Source organism: Crassostrea angulata, chromosome 4, assembly GCF_025612915.1.
Source record: "Crassostrea angulata isolate pt1a10 chromosome 4, ASM2561291v2, whole genome shotgun sequence".
Classification (NCBI taxonomy): domain Eukaryota; kingdom Metazoa; phylum Mollusca; class Bivalvia; order Ostreida; family Ostreidae; genus Magallana; species Magallana angulata.
The window spans coordinates 13,126,891-13,143,815 of NC_069114.1; the positions used below are offsets into that span (position 1 = coordinate 13,126,891).

At 33.6% G+C, this 16,925-nt stretch overlaps 1 protein-coding gene and 1 long non-coding RNA gene across 2 annotated transcripts in view; one reads left to right on the forward strand and one right to left on the reverse strand.

The window, feature by feature from the left end:
* The window catches only part of LOC128180108 (uncharacterized), a 108,264-nt gene that overhangs the window by 54,302 nt on the left and 37,037 nt on the right, over positions 1 to 16,925 (reverse strand). The gene's annotated exons all lie outside the window — the stretch shown is intronic.
* On the forward strand, positions 14,548 to 16,379 carry LOC128180115 (uncharacterized). The gene is made up of 2 exons (XR_008243186.1): positions 14,548 to 14,949; positions 16,083 to 16,379. It is a non-coding gene; the product is annotated as an uncharacterized LOC128180115 (long non-coding RNA).

The following is a 16,925-nucleotide window of genomic DNA, read 5'->3' on the forward strand; positions in this document are numbered from 1 at the left end:
TTTTATATTCAGGCCGTAAAAGATTAAGGGTCACACTATTCGTTTAACCTTTTTTCAATGGTAGTCCGATTCATAAAAAAGAATATTCATTGCTGATTTTATTCTTTTATTAATTAGAGTTTATTGAAATTTTATTCTGAAAGAAAGAAGTTTTGATTGGATTCGGACAGTTTAAGATCGAGTAGAGGATAATCACATGATTAAAAATACTTCTCAGTAGATAAGGGAAATTTTCAAATCAAATGGGTTTTGCATATTCAGGCACACTCTGATATTTGATATATAAATTATATATACTTTAATAAAACGTCTGTATGCTTTATTATGTATTTTCCGTCTGATTAGGACTGTTCTTTCCTAAAAGAGGCGCTCGGCGATCGCGTAAAGAACGTTCTGTAAAGTACAACACCTGATTGAGGTACATGATTATATGTATTTTATAAAAGCGAAATTGTAGAGGTTATGGAGTCAATAAGCAAATCAAATTTGCCAATTAAGCAATAGCAGTTATCAGATGCCTATGATTGATAATTTTACAAGGTAAGTTAAATACATGTAAATAGGAATTTTAAAGCACTACCCGTCCCCTTGTTAAAAGCGTCCGTTTCCGACATTCTTTTCTTCTATAAACGATTTTTGTACACGCATTTTCTCGGAAATGGCTCAAATTTTGATACACGGCCCCGATAAGAAGACCCCTAAAATTTCTTTCTCAAATTTATCTATCAAGAGTGGTCTAAAATTTCAAACATTGGTTGCATGAATAACATTTAAGTTATTTTTTGCAAATTATATGTGCATGAAATGACAATTTTCCTGTAATGTAACAAAAATTACACATTGTGAAATCTAAAAGTTTCTAAATTTATCATTAAAATTAATTTTTTTAGACGACCCATGCAGTAAGTTTCTCTAGCCGAGTATTTCGTTCAACAGCGCATCGATTTAACATTTCAGCTTGGTTTGCAACAAAAGGGTGAAACGACCAGGATATTTGACAGATTTGGCTAAAAGGAGTTTAAAAGTTATGGATACAAAATACAAGTGCGATTATATTTTGTAGGAGAAAAAATCTACGTTTGCCATAAATACAAAATGTTATCATGAGAATATTTTAACATTTAGATCCACCGAATATTTCCATTTCTCCTCATTGTTTGGTGCCTGATATGAAATTATAACGTTTCGATGTGAAATGAGGGGATGACAAACGATATCGGCAGTCTTACTCCCGCAGTTTTCTGAATCACGGCCTGAAAAAAAAATGGGGTGAACTTATAATCTACAGCATAGTGCCATAAATGAGTCAACTTTTTTAATGGCTGCCATTGTTTTTAAATAAAGTCAGCTTACCTGAATTCGCTGCCAGTCCTCCAAATGAACTCTAATCACTCTAATATTTTGTAATGTCGCCTTTCTGAATTAGTACTTCTCTACATCTTCTTGGTAGACTTGTGTACAATTTTTGAATGTAAAATAATGGAATTTCTTTCCAAGCCTTAGTTAACTGTGTTTTTAGGTCATTTACATTTCGGATCAGGTAAAGTCTATTTTTTATTTTGTTTTTCATTAATAGCCAAACATTTTCGATTGGACTCAGGTCAGGAGATTGGGGAGGCCAGCTTATCTGTGGTATTCTGTTCTGATGTTTCCAATTTTCAGATTCATTGGACCGATGACATGGGGCATTGTCATCTTGAAAGTACCATGTATTGTTGCCAAAATGTTTGACAACAACCTGCCAAATATTGTCATCAAGTGTTTGAATATATTTCTGAGAGTTCATATTTCCATTTACAAATGCTAAACTTCCTACCCCATAGTATGTTATACATCCCCATACCATTATTTTGATAGTAGCAGACGACATTGGTGCAAAATGGCCCAAACACTCGGGTCTCCATTTTTCCGACGACTTTCTCCAGACTTTAAACTTTCCGTCAGGTTTAATAACAACCATCATTTCATCTGTAAACATCACCTTCTTCCACTGCTTATTAACAGTCCAGTGCAACTTTCCTCGGCACCAAGCTATGCGTTTCTTTTTGTTTACGTTCCAAATTCCAATGGACTTCCTCGAAGATCTCCTTGTATATCCCAGCGAGTGGAGTGTTCTTTGTACTGTGCGACGAGAAACTTTAATAGGTGTACTGTTATTAAAATCAGCAGTAATATCTTTCAAAGTTGTCCTACGAGCATTTTTTACTAGCCTGGAAAGTGTCCGTTCTCCTCTGACATTTACGAATCTGGGTCTTCCCTTTCGCGGCCTGTTTTCTACATTTCCACGTTTCCTCCAACGCTTTAAAAACTTAGAAATTGTAGACTTGTTTATGTTTAAACTTTCAGATATTTCTGACGCCCTGTGTCCACTTTCTATAATTTGTATGATCACTTTTTTAGTGTCGTCTGACATTTCATTACCGTGTTTTGCCATTTTGTAAACAAGCGGGAAGAGTAATAATAAAATTGAATTCGATACGGAAAATTCCGGAAATAAAAGTTCGTAAGTGTTACTCCCCTTAGATCATAAAAAAGATAAGTGTGACATCGTTTTATTGTCTAAAATGTAACTTCGAAGTTCTGAGGCGACGCTAATTATTGCGCGCCATTAAAAAAGTTGACTCATTTATGGCACTATGCTGTAATTATGGGAAAAATGCGTATTTATTTATAACAAGAATTAACGGTATAAACTAGAATAAGTTGCTACTTTGCATCTTTATTCACGGTTGCTTAAATCAATAGCAACGACAAAAAAATTGGTCGATAATTGAGAATTAAGTATCTCGCAGAAGGCCGATCAATCGATAAGTGGCCGGACTACGGGAGATAACTCTTACTAATTATAAGCAGTTGGGTTTTTTTTCATCGCAGCGGTGTACAGAATAGACAGGATCCGGATTGCACAACACTTTTTAAACAAAAATGTAAGGGAAATGTCAAGGGGCTGAATAATGTCGCCGGATTGGACAGCATGCCGGAATACACAATATCCGGATCCAACGAGTTTCAACATGTACATTTTTTTTTCATTGAAATATGGCTTAATTGACTGAGAAAACTACTGCAACATATATTAAATTGCACACATACTTAGCATAACCATCGTTTAAAAGCGTACAATTGTTTTAATGAAAATCGGACCAAGCAGCTTTAACATTTAGATTTACATGTGTAATTAAGACACTTTATTAGTCATATGCATGATCCTGTACATGAATTATTTTCAATACCTTTTACTCTCCAAAATAATCTTTAAATTCCATTCACAACTGTTGTCATTCAAAATCACGTTAAACAAAATTTCAAATTTTGAGTCGATCTCAACTGCTATACATGTATATCCAAGGAATCTATTGATTTTATCATGTGTTACGTGATTAGGTTTCTAAGGGTCTAACGTCCAAAAGTTGATCACCCATATATCATTTGATATTTGATCTTTCATTCGATATCAAAAAAGAGGGCTTGCCTCTCACAGTAGGGGACCAGGGGGCTCTTAAGTCTTTACTGAGAGATATTTTGTGAAAGATCATAAAAGCAGATATGTTATCTTATAGTTATGTATCCAAGAAATGTAATGATTTTACCATGCAGTACATAATTAGAGGTTTTCAGAGGTCAAATGTCCGAAAAAATTAATTACCCATATATCAGAAAGGAAAAATCTTTGGAAATGCAGTATAGAAGCAAACATGGTCAAAATGATTGTCACAATTTTGTATATATGTTCAATTAAAGTTTTATTAGTCTATTAATTTTTGTGAGTAACGGTGCTCCATAGAGTGCCACGGTCAGCTGGTCATTGTTTGTTAGACCGGTTTTCGTGCATGAGTTACTAGTAGTTCCGGCCAGGTCGTTGATGAGAGAAGGTGTGTCCTTCTGTATGAACCTTTGTGGAGTTTGACAATATGTCTTAGGACCTGTGTGGCCTATGTCTAATCCTGTGTGGAGTGTTCGAATAGAATTCCTGTGTGGTGAAAGTACGATAAACCGTGTTGAGAAAGAACAGCAGTAAGTGAGAAGTATTTTTCATTATCATTTCAATTTAGAATGCGCATACTTAAGTATCTATATTGTCTATATATCTATATTGTCCTTTGCTAAGTGTTTTATGACATTTTTGTTCGTTTGTATAAGAATTTAAAATATGGTAGCCCGACGGTTGAATATAATGTGTGTTTTGAACAGTGTAGTGTAATTTTCACTGAGGACCCGACAATGAAATGAATTTTAGGTGACTAGCTGAGTGGGTGTGGTCGGTTATATACATGACGGTATCATCCGTGGGTGCAGGGCAACGACAAGCTAACCATAGTGGACCCATAGTCAACGTGGGACATGTGACACACGCGGACGCACGGGCACTATATGAGCTGGTGATATAGTCCAGTAACATCCGTGACGAAAGGTTTGGTTTACATGACAGTGTGTCTACGCACGTGTACCAGTTTATGCGATATAAATGAACGTGTGATGTATCCTTACCACCAATGATGAACAAGAATTGTGGTCTCAACTATGCACGTACCTGCTGCGGGTGAAATTATTTATTAAAATATAACTTCTCAAAAGCATTGTCCGGACTTAGTACTCATAAGTGACATCAGCCAAAGTCGGGTTATTTATTCTGTTTATATATGTTGGGGGGTATTTAGGGGGTTAGTTATGTTTTGTTAATATTATTTGTGTGAATGCGTTGTGTGATTTTTCAGTTATTTGCGTGTGTGAATTGAGTGTGTGTGTGTGTTTAGAGAGGGTTGTATGCATTAGCTTTATATGTTTTCTTCACACTGTAAATAAAGTTATTTTCACGGTTCTGCCTCTTTATCTTTTCAAAGTTCAGTTTATAAACGAGGGAATTTCCAGGCCTTTTAACACAAATTGTGACAATGATGCACAAAACAATATTCAACCGAAAAAAAGTCGTTAAACGGCCCTTACATGTATAAGGAGATCGGTCCCAAAAACTTTTTTTCACATATATCTCAGGAACGGTAATGAATTTCTAAACACTTGTTGAACAAAATGGTTTAAAATTAGACGACCTTTCATTTGATATTAAGAAAAAGGGACTGTCTGCCTAAATTTGGGATCAAGATGGGCCTAAAGTCTCTTATCAATATAGTCATTTACTGAGTCATGTTTTATAATAGGTCATTAAAGCAAAATTAGGTATACGTTTATAGATCCTAACAATAAAATGATTTTTCTCTTGCGCTACCTAGCGAGGGATTTTAGGGGCCAGAGGTAAAAAAAAGTTTAATCTTTTCTATCTCAATTGGAAAAAATACTAGTATTTAAAAAAAGCAACTTAAGAGAACTTATAAAAAATATTACAGGAAAGCATTAGTGCTCAACTCCTGTTTCCAGATCATGTTTTGTTGTCGAAAATTAAAGTTGATGACGTCATGTCACCTTCTAAAAATCGGACGGAAGACCTCCTCGTTGCTCGCAACGAGATCGAATCTAGTTATTAGGGTCTTCCGTTTTCAACGGAAGACCCTTTTGTTTTTCTACGGTTTCTTTTTTTTCTTATTCTTATTATTATTATTCTTTTTATTTTTTTTCCAACTCAAATATTTCAAAAACGCTTGCATCGATTATTTTGAAATTTACAGGTGTAATGTGTATCTAAAAGATCTCTATGATATGAAAAAATTATTTGATGACGTCATCAATTTCGTCAGATATTGACGTTTTTCACGTTTTAAAAAGTGATTTTGTCCGGAGCTTTTCTCATTTTTGATTTAAGATAAAGCTATGAGATTTACAGAGAAGGTAGAACTATCGTTTTACTTATGACATAAGGCTGGAGACTCAATTCTGACACTTCCGGTCGAAACCGGAAGCAAAACCAATTTTTTTGAATTTTCATGTTTTTTCAATTTTAAAAATTTTACGTACGTATCTTACAGTAATTTTCATGCTGAGTTCAAAACTGAAATCCGTTTTTAAATCGGACGATGCATTACAGAGATATCGGGGTTTAAAAATTGATTTTTCCGGAAATTTTGATTCCGCGTCCTTGGTTTAAAAAATAGCGTTTTGTTTAAAGTGAAATTAACTCGTACCAGAAATAATTGCTCATTTGTACTTAAACACATTCGGATTTTTTTTTGTTATGTCGTTCTTGAAATCAGAAAGGTTTTTGTTAAGTCGTACTTAAAATGATTCGGATATTGTTAAGTCGTACCAGGAATAATTCGATTGTTTTCATCTTTTTTTTTTGTTACTCTTGTTATTGGTTTAGAAGCTCTGCTTCTTACAGGAACTTCCAGCTTTACATCCGACATTAACGGAAGACCCACTCGTTGCTTTGCAACGAGCTTTGCTCTAGTTATTATAAGGGTCTTCCGTTTTCAACGGAAGACCCTCTTGTTATTCTATTGTTTTTTTTTTTATTATTAAGGTCTTCCGTTTCCAACGGAAGACCTTATTGTTTTTCTTCGGTTTTTTTTTCTCATTCTTCTCCTTTTTTTTTCTTACCGATTTTGTGTCAGCGATTACTCGAAAACTGTTTGATCGATTTTAATAAAATTTGCAGATCTTATTGACATTAGTTTAAACTTGATCGGAAATTTTTTTGGTTGATGACGTCATTTCCGTTTTTGAAATATCGACGTTTTCTTGATTTTCAGAGTGTTGGCTTGTCCAAGAGAGTTATCAAAAACTATAAAAGATATTAAGTTCAAAATTTCAGGAATGATAGACAAAAGATTGTAGATATGTAATAAGGCATTAATAAATTTCAGGCACAAAAGGCGCTAAAGCTCGGTAGGGCTCGAAAAGTGAGATGAAAAAAGCGTTGTGATTTTGCTTGGTTTTCTTAGATTATCTTTTTTCTCACAAATATTTTGCTAAGACATGTAGAAGAACAAAAATTTATATTTACAAGATCTTTTGTTTGACTCCTAGAAAAAGGGGCTGGCCCCTCAAATTAAGGACCTAAAACCCTTCAAAGTAACTCAAAAGCGGTTAAGATTTCGATATGGCTGTCGCGGCAAAAGTTGTTCATTATGATCTTATTAATGTCGTTACAATAATATTTTCTTCGGGTATTGCGTAATATGAGTGTAAAAAGCCAGACTTGTTACCATGTATTTGTGTTTTATTTGGCAAATAAACGGGGTATTTGTGCGTATAACTGACATAAAGGGTACCGGTTTACACACGGAAAGTGTTTAAACATTTTAGTTATTTTCTAGTGAAACACATCATGGATAAAAGAACTGTTTCTATGCAATGCATTTGAGTCGCATTTAAAATCTAGCTGTATACAGAACTGTGTATGTTAACAATTACGTATCCGATCCCTTGCCGCAGCCGAGGAAATAGGTCACGAATGGACTAGCGAGCGGTCTGCCGTTATCTAATACACAAGATTTGCGTCTTGCTGTAATGCAAACATGGTTTTTTTTTATGTAGCTGCAAACACAAAACTTCCGATTTTAATGATTTTAATAGTAAATAAAAAAGATTATAACTTTACCTACTACCATAAACAGTGTACTAGCTTGCATTCGGAGTGTTTAAACGGTTTAATTCTTTTCTAGGGAAATATATTACGTGTATAAGAATTGCTTCTATGCAATGTATTTGAGTCGCATTTAAAATTTTGCTAGCTGTATTCCGAGCTTTATGTATGTAAACAATTATACGTATCCGATCCTTACCCGCGGCCGAGAAAATAGGTCGCGGCTGGACTAGCGAGCGGTCTGCCGTTATCCAATACACAAGATATACGCATTGTTGTAATGCACACACGGGTTTATTTATGTAGCTGCAAACACAACGAATTCAGATTTTAACGATATTAAAGAGTAAATAAAAAAAAGACTATATTATTACCTATGAAGTATTGCTGTTTTGCTCTCGTAATTAAAAAAAAAATAGATAGTATGGCTGTCATTAAAAAAAAGGCGTTCTTTGTGTTCTTGTCTATGTCATGAAACAGTTTTATTGTTGGAAAATAAAATTCAGTTATCAAACTGCAAACGTTAACAGTTCAAACCCACCACGTTGAGTGTACATTTTCATAACACGGGCCGAGGAGATGCCGCGCTAGTGGACAGCCGATTCACTGTAGGACACATGCTTCTCGTGTTTATACGTTATCACACATTCCAATGCCCATTGATTAGTTGTTATTTTCATTTCCAATTATATTGGTTAACGATGCATCAAACCATTGATTTAAATCATATTTCGTATAATAAAGGGAAAAAAAAGCTGCCATCAATGAATATGATACAATTGTACGTTTTACAGTCGTACGATTTGAAATGTAAATAAATTCACTTGTGTCCGTTTGTGACATTTTGCTGCTGAGAATTAAATGCATTACACTACCAATTTCAACAAAATATAGGCGATATTCACATATCTATGATAATGTGATACTTCATTTGGCTAACAAAATATTAGAATTTTTATGAGTTATGAGAGAGAGAGAGAGAGAGAGAGAGAGAGAGAGAGAGAGAGAGAGAGAGAGTGTTAAGCAGGATGTAGTAAGTAAAAGTTGAAATATATTTAAAAAGCGTTCGAGATAAGGCAGCTTAAGAAGTCCAATGTTACATGCTTGCGGTAGGTACGGGCACGATAAAACAAACCATTTTTAAACAAGTTGAGGTTTTATTTACATTGAGGCCGTAAAATAATAAGGGTCACAATATTGGTATAACCTCTTCTCAGTGGTAGTCAGATTCATTAAAAAGCAAACTCATTGCTGATTTTATTCATTTATAAATTAATTTGTTTTGATTCTGAAAGAATATGTGAGTTTTAAAAATGTAATGTACATGTACATTCATTGTTAAAGTTTTGACTGTATTCGGACAGTTGAAGATCGAGTAGCGAACACTAGACTTAGTAGATTAATTGTCTAATACAAATCGAATTGGCTTTAAAATTTGCATATTCAAGCACACTGAAATAGTTTATTCATAAATTATATATAATTATATTAATAAAAACGTCTGTATGCTGTATTATGTATTTGCTGTCTGATTAGGACTGTTCTTCCCCAAAAAGAAGCGCTCGGGCGAGCGATCGCGTAAAAAACGTTCTGTAAAGTACAACACCTGATTGGAGTACATGCTTATACATAGGCGTCGGAACCGGGGGGGCTAGGGGGGGGGGGGCACTTTTTTTGCAAAGTTATACCTAACCATTACAAACATAGCCTGATAGAGGGTTTAGCCCCCCCCCCCCCCCCCCCCACTTTTTCTCGCAGGAAAGATTATTGTTCCTAAATATACCTTGAAAGACTGAGAAGTTGGATTCAGATGCAGTCTAGCCCCCCCCCCCCCCCCCCCCGGATTAGGATTTCCATGATTTTGGGAATTACTTTTTTCTCAATATTTCTGAGGATTAGTCCAGCCCCCCCACTTTCAATTTGCTTCCGACGCCAGTGTTATATACAATTTTTTTAAAATGTGTACGTTTAACTAAGCGAAATTGTAGATGTCATGGAGTCAATAGGCAAATCAAATTCGCCAATCAGGCAATATCAGTAATCTAATGCCTATGACTGATAATTTTACAAGGTAAATTAATACATGTAAATATGAGTTTTAAAGCACTCCCTGCTCCCGTGTTAAAAGCTCCCGTTACCTGCATTCTTTTATTAACGATTTTGTGCACACATTTATTCGGAAATGGCTCAAATTTGTTACACGGGCCCGATAAGAAGAAGAAAGGATGACCCCTAAAATTTCTTTCCCAAATATTTCAAGAACGGTCTCAAATTTCAAACACTGGTTGAATAACTTGAATAACTTATAACTTAATTTTTACAAATTTTATGTGCATGAATGACAATGTTCCTGTAACTTAACAAAAAATGACACTTTTTGAAATGTAAAAGTTTCTGAATTCATCATTAAAATTAATAATGTTAGACGGCCTATGCAGCAAGTTTTTCTAGTCGAGTCTTTCGTTCATCAGCGCATCGATTGTGAACATTTCAGCGGGGTTTGGGGTTGCAACAAGAGGGTGAAACGACCACGAATTTTGACAGATTTGGCTACAAAGAGTTTAAAAGAGATGGATACAAAACACAGGTGCGATTATATCTTTAAGAGATAAAAAATGATTAATCTGTTTGCCATAAATACCAATTTTTATCATAAGAATATTTTAACATTTGGATCCGCCGAATATTTCCATTTCCCTTCATTGTTTGGTGCCTGATTTGAAATAACGTTTCGAGGTATAATAAGTTGAGAAATTTCTTCAAGCTGCATGTTCCGATTTGTCGGCCATTACAGTATCAAATAATTTTCCTTGCAAACCTAATGAATAATCTTACAAAGTTATAGACGTATTTAAACGGAAGTGCTCTCCTTTCAACGTTAGAAATATTCAAAGTAAATTAAAATAAATTTGGGGCATACAAAAACCCCCCAAAATACATCATTGGAATGTTTAAAAAAGGAAACCGTTGGGTTTCATCCTCCGAATGATTGAGTTTATTCATCCTGCATGTTTTGCAATGATTATAAACAACGTAAACATCAAAACTATTAATGAACAAATGTACACTGCTTTTTTTTTTGTTTAAATAGTCATGCTGTATATTTTATATGTTATAATAGATTATATAAAAAAAACCAGATGTCTAAGTCGTAATACAATCATACTAGCTTCGACGTAAGGGGCCAGTTTAAACACGCGGCGAAATAACGCAAAACCCTTTTATGTCGATTATTTTGCGAATACACAACAAAACTTGTCTAATCCGGCGGAGGGTGGTTCTGAAAAAAATAAATGGCCGGATTAGGCAACATCCGGTTAAGAGGATATTGTTGCAAATTAATTTTAGTATTTAATGCAGTAGGTCCTGATCGTGTATTCTTGCAAAATGTTCAATTGTTCTGAATTATATTAGATTTCATCGATCTTATTTACGGTACAAATTTTCATTTTAAATATTTTTTTTCAAACAATAAATCCATAACGGAATACATACGATGGAAATCCTTGAATTAAATCGTCGTTATTGATAATTTTTCAAACATCCGATTTACCTGAAAAGTGCATGCTTAATCGTAAATTGTTAAACAAAACATTAACAAGTCAACAGGTGGCTGATATACATGATGGCGAGAACTGTTTTGATGCAGGGAAACAATAGATAAATATTAATATAAATGAGAATTTTATATAAAAAAAAAATTGAGCATTTTGACAGAATAATATGCAACTCTGTACGTGTAGCCATGCAACGGGGATAACAAACGATATCGGCAGTCTTACTCCCGCAGTATCCTGAATCACGGCCTGAAAAAAATTGGGTGAACTATAATCTAATTATCCAATTGCAATTCATAACAAGACTTTACGGTATTAACTGAAAAAAAGTTGCTTCTTTGGATCTATATTAACAGTTGTTTAAATCAATAGCAACGACAGAAAAATTGGTCAATAATTGAGCATTAATATCTCGCAGAAGGCCGATCGATCGATAAGTGGACGGACTACGGGAGATAACTCTCACTAATAATATGCAGTAGGCTTTTTCATTGCGCCGGTTAACAGAATAGATAGGATCCGGATTGCACAAATTTTTTTTAAACAAAAATGATGGGAAAATGTCAAGGGGCTGAATAATGTCGCCGGATTGGGCAGCATGCCGTAATAAACAACATCCGGATTCAACGAGTTTCAACATGTACATAATTTTTTCATTGAAATATGGCTTAATTGACAGGGAAAACTACATGTACTGCAACGTATATTATTGCACACATACTTAGCATAACCATCGTTTAAAAGCGTACAATTATTTTATTGAAAATCGGACCAAGCAGCTTTAACATTAAGATTTACATGTGTAAGACACTTTATTTGTCATGTGCATGATCATGTGCATTAATTATTTTCAATACCTGCTTATTCTCCACAATGATCTCCAATTCCATTCACAACTGTTGTCATTCAAAATCACATGAATTAAACAAAATTTAAAATTTTGTGTCGATCTCAACTGTTATGTATCCAAGAAATCTATTGATTTTAACATGTGTTACGTAATTAGGTAATAACGTTTTTAGGGGTCAAACTTCATTTACAAATTACCATTTTTCCTTCGTAAACATTCACAGGATCGAAAACAGATTTCCTACGGATATTTATAATGGGGAATGTTTACATCTTTCCTCAATTCGGAAGTCTTTCGGAATATCTAGCACAATTTTTTAAAGTTATCATCCGGGCTTTATAATGGCTGATGCAATGCAAAATCCCCGTAGACATTCTTTTTTTAGCCGTGTATTAAAACCTGACAAGCTAGAGGGGGCGTTTCAATAGGGAAATCTTGGGATTTTTTCATACTATCGAATGAACATCGTCTGAATCAAGAGATATTTACAAATATCAAATGATTTAAGAGAATGTGTGGCAAAAATATCTTGGGACAGACTTTAGGTATAATACGTTTATATATCCTTACAATATAATGATTTTCTCATGCGTTACCTAACTAGGGATATTAAGGGCCAAAGGTAAAAAGGTTTAATCTTGTCTATTTCAATTGAAAGAAATGCAAGTATTTAAAACAGCAACGTAAGAGAACTTATAAAAAGCATTACAGGTAAGCATTAGTACTTCACTCCTATTTCCATATCATGTTTTGTTGTCGAAAATTAAAGTCGATGACGTGATTTACCTTTTAAAAATCGGACGGAAGACCTCCTCGTTGCTCGCAACGAGATCGTGTCTAGTTATTATTCTTCTTGTTTTTCCTTCTGACTTCTTTTTTGCTTTATATCTCAAAAACTATTCAACCGATTTGCAAGAAATTTTCAGAGATTATGTTAAATAGTTGTCCCTTGAAGATTTTAAACTTTCAGTCATTAAGTCACTTCCGTTTTCTAGTTACGTCATTTTTAAAAATTTCAAAAAGTGATTTTGTCCAGGACTTTTCTCGTAAACGGTTGTTTATAAAGACTTGAATTTCTCTGTGATTGTAAATCTGCGGATTTACTTATGGCAAATTTACAAAAAAAAATATTTTGTAACTTCCGGTCGAAACCGGAAGTGATTCTAATTTTTCGGAATTTTCATTTTTTTGAGCGAATAATAAAATTATATGCATGTTGTAGAGTTTGCAAAGCTAAATGCAAAACTAAAATTCGTTTTCAAATCGGATGATGCATTTCAGAGATATCGGGGTTTAAAAATTGATCTTTCCGGAAATTTTGATTCCGTGTTTTTGGTTTTAAAAAAAGTGCATATTTCACACTGAAAGTAATTTCTACTGAAAACAATTCGTACTGATAATTAAACTATATATAAAACACAAAATTATATGCATATTGTAGAGTTTGCAAAGCTTAATACAAAACTGAAATTCTTTTTCAAATCGGATGATGCATTGCAGAGATATATCGGGGTTTAAATATTGATTTTTCCGGAAATTTTGATTCCGTGTTCTTGGTTTAAAAAATAGTGTAAAATTCACACTGAAAGTAACTCCTGCTGAAAACAATTCGTGCAGGTCATAAAACCGGACTCTGTTTTTTAATAGTTAATTAAAGTGTTTATCGATACAATTAAGTTATTTCGATCGATAATTACGTTGTTAGTTTTTATTAGTCTTATTAGTTTTAATCGAAATAATCATCGTACGATTCCCCATTTCAACTCGCCATGTTTTGACTGCGAACAAACAGCTGATAGCGGTGTGTCTACATTTTTAAAAAAAGCAAGGCCTGCAAGACGTCGATAGTGGAAATTTCAGCTCAACTAACGTATGACAGATTATTTAAGAAATAAACAACGTTATTTAGTGAACATGGCGTTATGAATAGCAATTGCTCTGTTGGCATATTCCATGATGCGCGCTAGCGCATCATGGAAAATATGCCAGCAGAGCAGTTGCTATTCATAACGCCATGTTCACTAAATAATCGTTGTTTATTACTTATATTGGCATTTTACCACTCGCAAATACCCTGTATTAGCATAGACCTTGACATTTAGCTATTACATCAAAAGTAAACATTCAGACTGTAATGTATCTTTTTAATTCACATAGATTTGTTAACAGAATCAATGATATGGTATAACAGTAATTCCTTTAAAATGTTATCAAAACATATTTTAATATTACATGTCAATACGTCAATTTTAATTAAGTTGGAGAAAAAAACATGATGTATCGTATAGTGGTTTAAATCTATAACTTCATGGAAAAGTATATATAACGTTACACCTTTATGACGTCATAGTATACTGACAGAGCAATTGCGATTATAGAGAAATAATTGCAGCTCCTCCGTATGGGCTTACAGTGGGAAAGAACAATGGAAATGCAAATATAAAGGTATGTTTCAATACAGGATATGTCGTATTTACTTTTTCTTTTCAGAGTATTTGCACTTAGTCTTTTCAATCTAATCCGAGATTCCTCTGACTCTAACCTCCGCTTTTGAAGTACGTCACAATATAAAAGCGGGCGTTAGAGTCAGCGGAATCTCGGAATATTATCTGTCCAGTGTATTTTCACGGTAGCTGCAGAACTGTAGCTTTCCGGGAAAAAATAATGACAGACCGGAGAGCTACAGGGCCACCCATTGAAAAAATTGTACATGTATATTTATTGCGCAGAAAAACGTGCGCTAGTTTTGGACTGATTTACCTTATTTATACGCAAATTCTGTGAAAACAATTAGTACCATTAAATTCTTCATGCAATTTACTACTGATATCGCCTCTTTATTTGCCTCAGACTTTCTCCGAAACACGCTACCGACCTCGGAAAATCAAGTATGTTGAATTTACATCGAGATCGACAGTCGCCATTTTTACATGTAAACAAAGTGGACCACATGAATTTACGGGACTGGTGATGGTGTTTAAAAGACTATCCGAGGCAAGTGAAGAAAGGATATCAGTAGTAAATTGCATGAAGAATTTAAAATTAAAAGCGGTGGGAGTCCTAAGGTACACAAGAATAGAATGTTGTAATTAGAGTGCATGTTTGCATGATGATAACTTTACCCAAATATTTAAATATAGCAGATCTTTACAATATCGCCTTCACTGAATTTATAAATTAAAAAACTCAGGCTTGTGTTTAATTAAATAAATATATTTGACAAAGTAAATATTCAATCTAATTAAAATTAGACCTTTTGTCTCGCTCTCTATATGGTTATTGCTTGTGTAACAGGCATGTAAAACAGAGTGCGAGATGAAAAGTCTCAAATTTCATATTATATCAAGCTCAGAATTTAGGTCAATGTTCCATGATATCTATTAAACAGTCTTCTCAAGATATAAGTATTTCACAGAATCATTGTAATTTGAGAGATTAGATTATCTTTTATACATATTGATTCATTTTAGGTAAGCTTTACATGCATATCACATCTACATAGTATGTAAATAATTTTTACTGCATGTGCCTCAGATCTCTCTCTGTCTCTGTCTCTCTGTCTCTCTCTCTCTCTCTCTCTCTCTTTTAATCTTGGCAAAGACTCATGAAACTGTCAGAGGGCATCTTAATTTTATGACAAAAATATCTCGATCTTGTAAAAGAAATCCAAAGTGCATTGAATTTTAAAATGAGCATGTAGTATTAATCCCTCATTTTTATGCGCATTATACATAGTATTGTTTTTAAAACATGTAATTCGTAAGAAAAAAAAACCCTCGCTAAATTTATTCGCAATAAACCCCAGTAGAATTGACAAAACATGGTATACACGTAGCAGAAGCTTATACTTTGACACTGTTTGGATTGGTAATATTCCTTTGTAGTTTATGAATTGAAATATTGCTGTCGCACTTCAAGTAAAACAAACTCTCTCGCTCACTCCTGCTCTCGCTCTCTCTCAATCTGATATGTCTATACCCAAGAAATTATTTTAATGTTATGATATTATGACTTGATATGCACATTTTTGTTTTTGTACTGGCTAAATGTTAATGTCATATATTTGGATATGTCATACTTATAACACTGCATGGTCAGTGTATTTTTTCCAAAAATATTATGTATATGTTAATGTAAACACAGCTATTACAATTACATGTATGTTAACACAGCTAATTTATTTTTTTTTTTATTTCAGCTTAAAGCAGACTCTTGTTACCACATGGCTTTTACCTGTTGATTCTTGTGGTTTCAGCTCTTGAGGTTAACCTGTCACCTCTACCCACATGCATATTCCTTGTGTTCTACAGACTATCTACCGGTAATTCAAATTAAATCGGATAATGCATGAACAATAATGGAACTTTAAGAAAGCATCATGTCCTATTGTGGTTTGTTCATGTTTGATAAGAAATTATGAAAAACAAAATTAAGGCTGTTTAAAGAAATATAATTGTTGTGAAAATTTGTTTTTCAATAAAAGTATGCAATTATGTTTCCTTCATTTTTTATTTTATAAAGATATTTAGATGTGTTTACATAGTTGAAAAATCACCCAAACTCTTTCCAATTTTCTCCATAAGATTACATGTAGGATATGTAAATGTACATTTGACTTTTGAATAACACCAGCAATGATAATTACTTTTGAAATGAGCAAGAAACAATCTATTTTCATCCTTTTAAGGTATATATGCATAAAAAAGTAGAAAAAAACATGTCAAATTTGAACATTTTTAATGGAATTCTCCTCCGCCTCCAGCTACCCGGGTGTGTTTGAATTTAATTTTATTTAAGGCAGATGTTGAACTTGTTGATCTTACTGTTTTATCATGGTTAAAAAGAGACTAGAAACCAGAATAGATTAGATATTTAATAAATATGATTGTTAACTTACTTTTTTTCATCGAAAAAAGAAATCACATGCAGGAATACTTGTCTATTTAATTATTAAAATGCTACAAATCATTCAAGAAACATAAAAAGATCAAATTTTAGTATCATTGATGATTGTTTTCAAATATGTGTGAGAAATGACTCA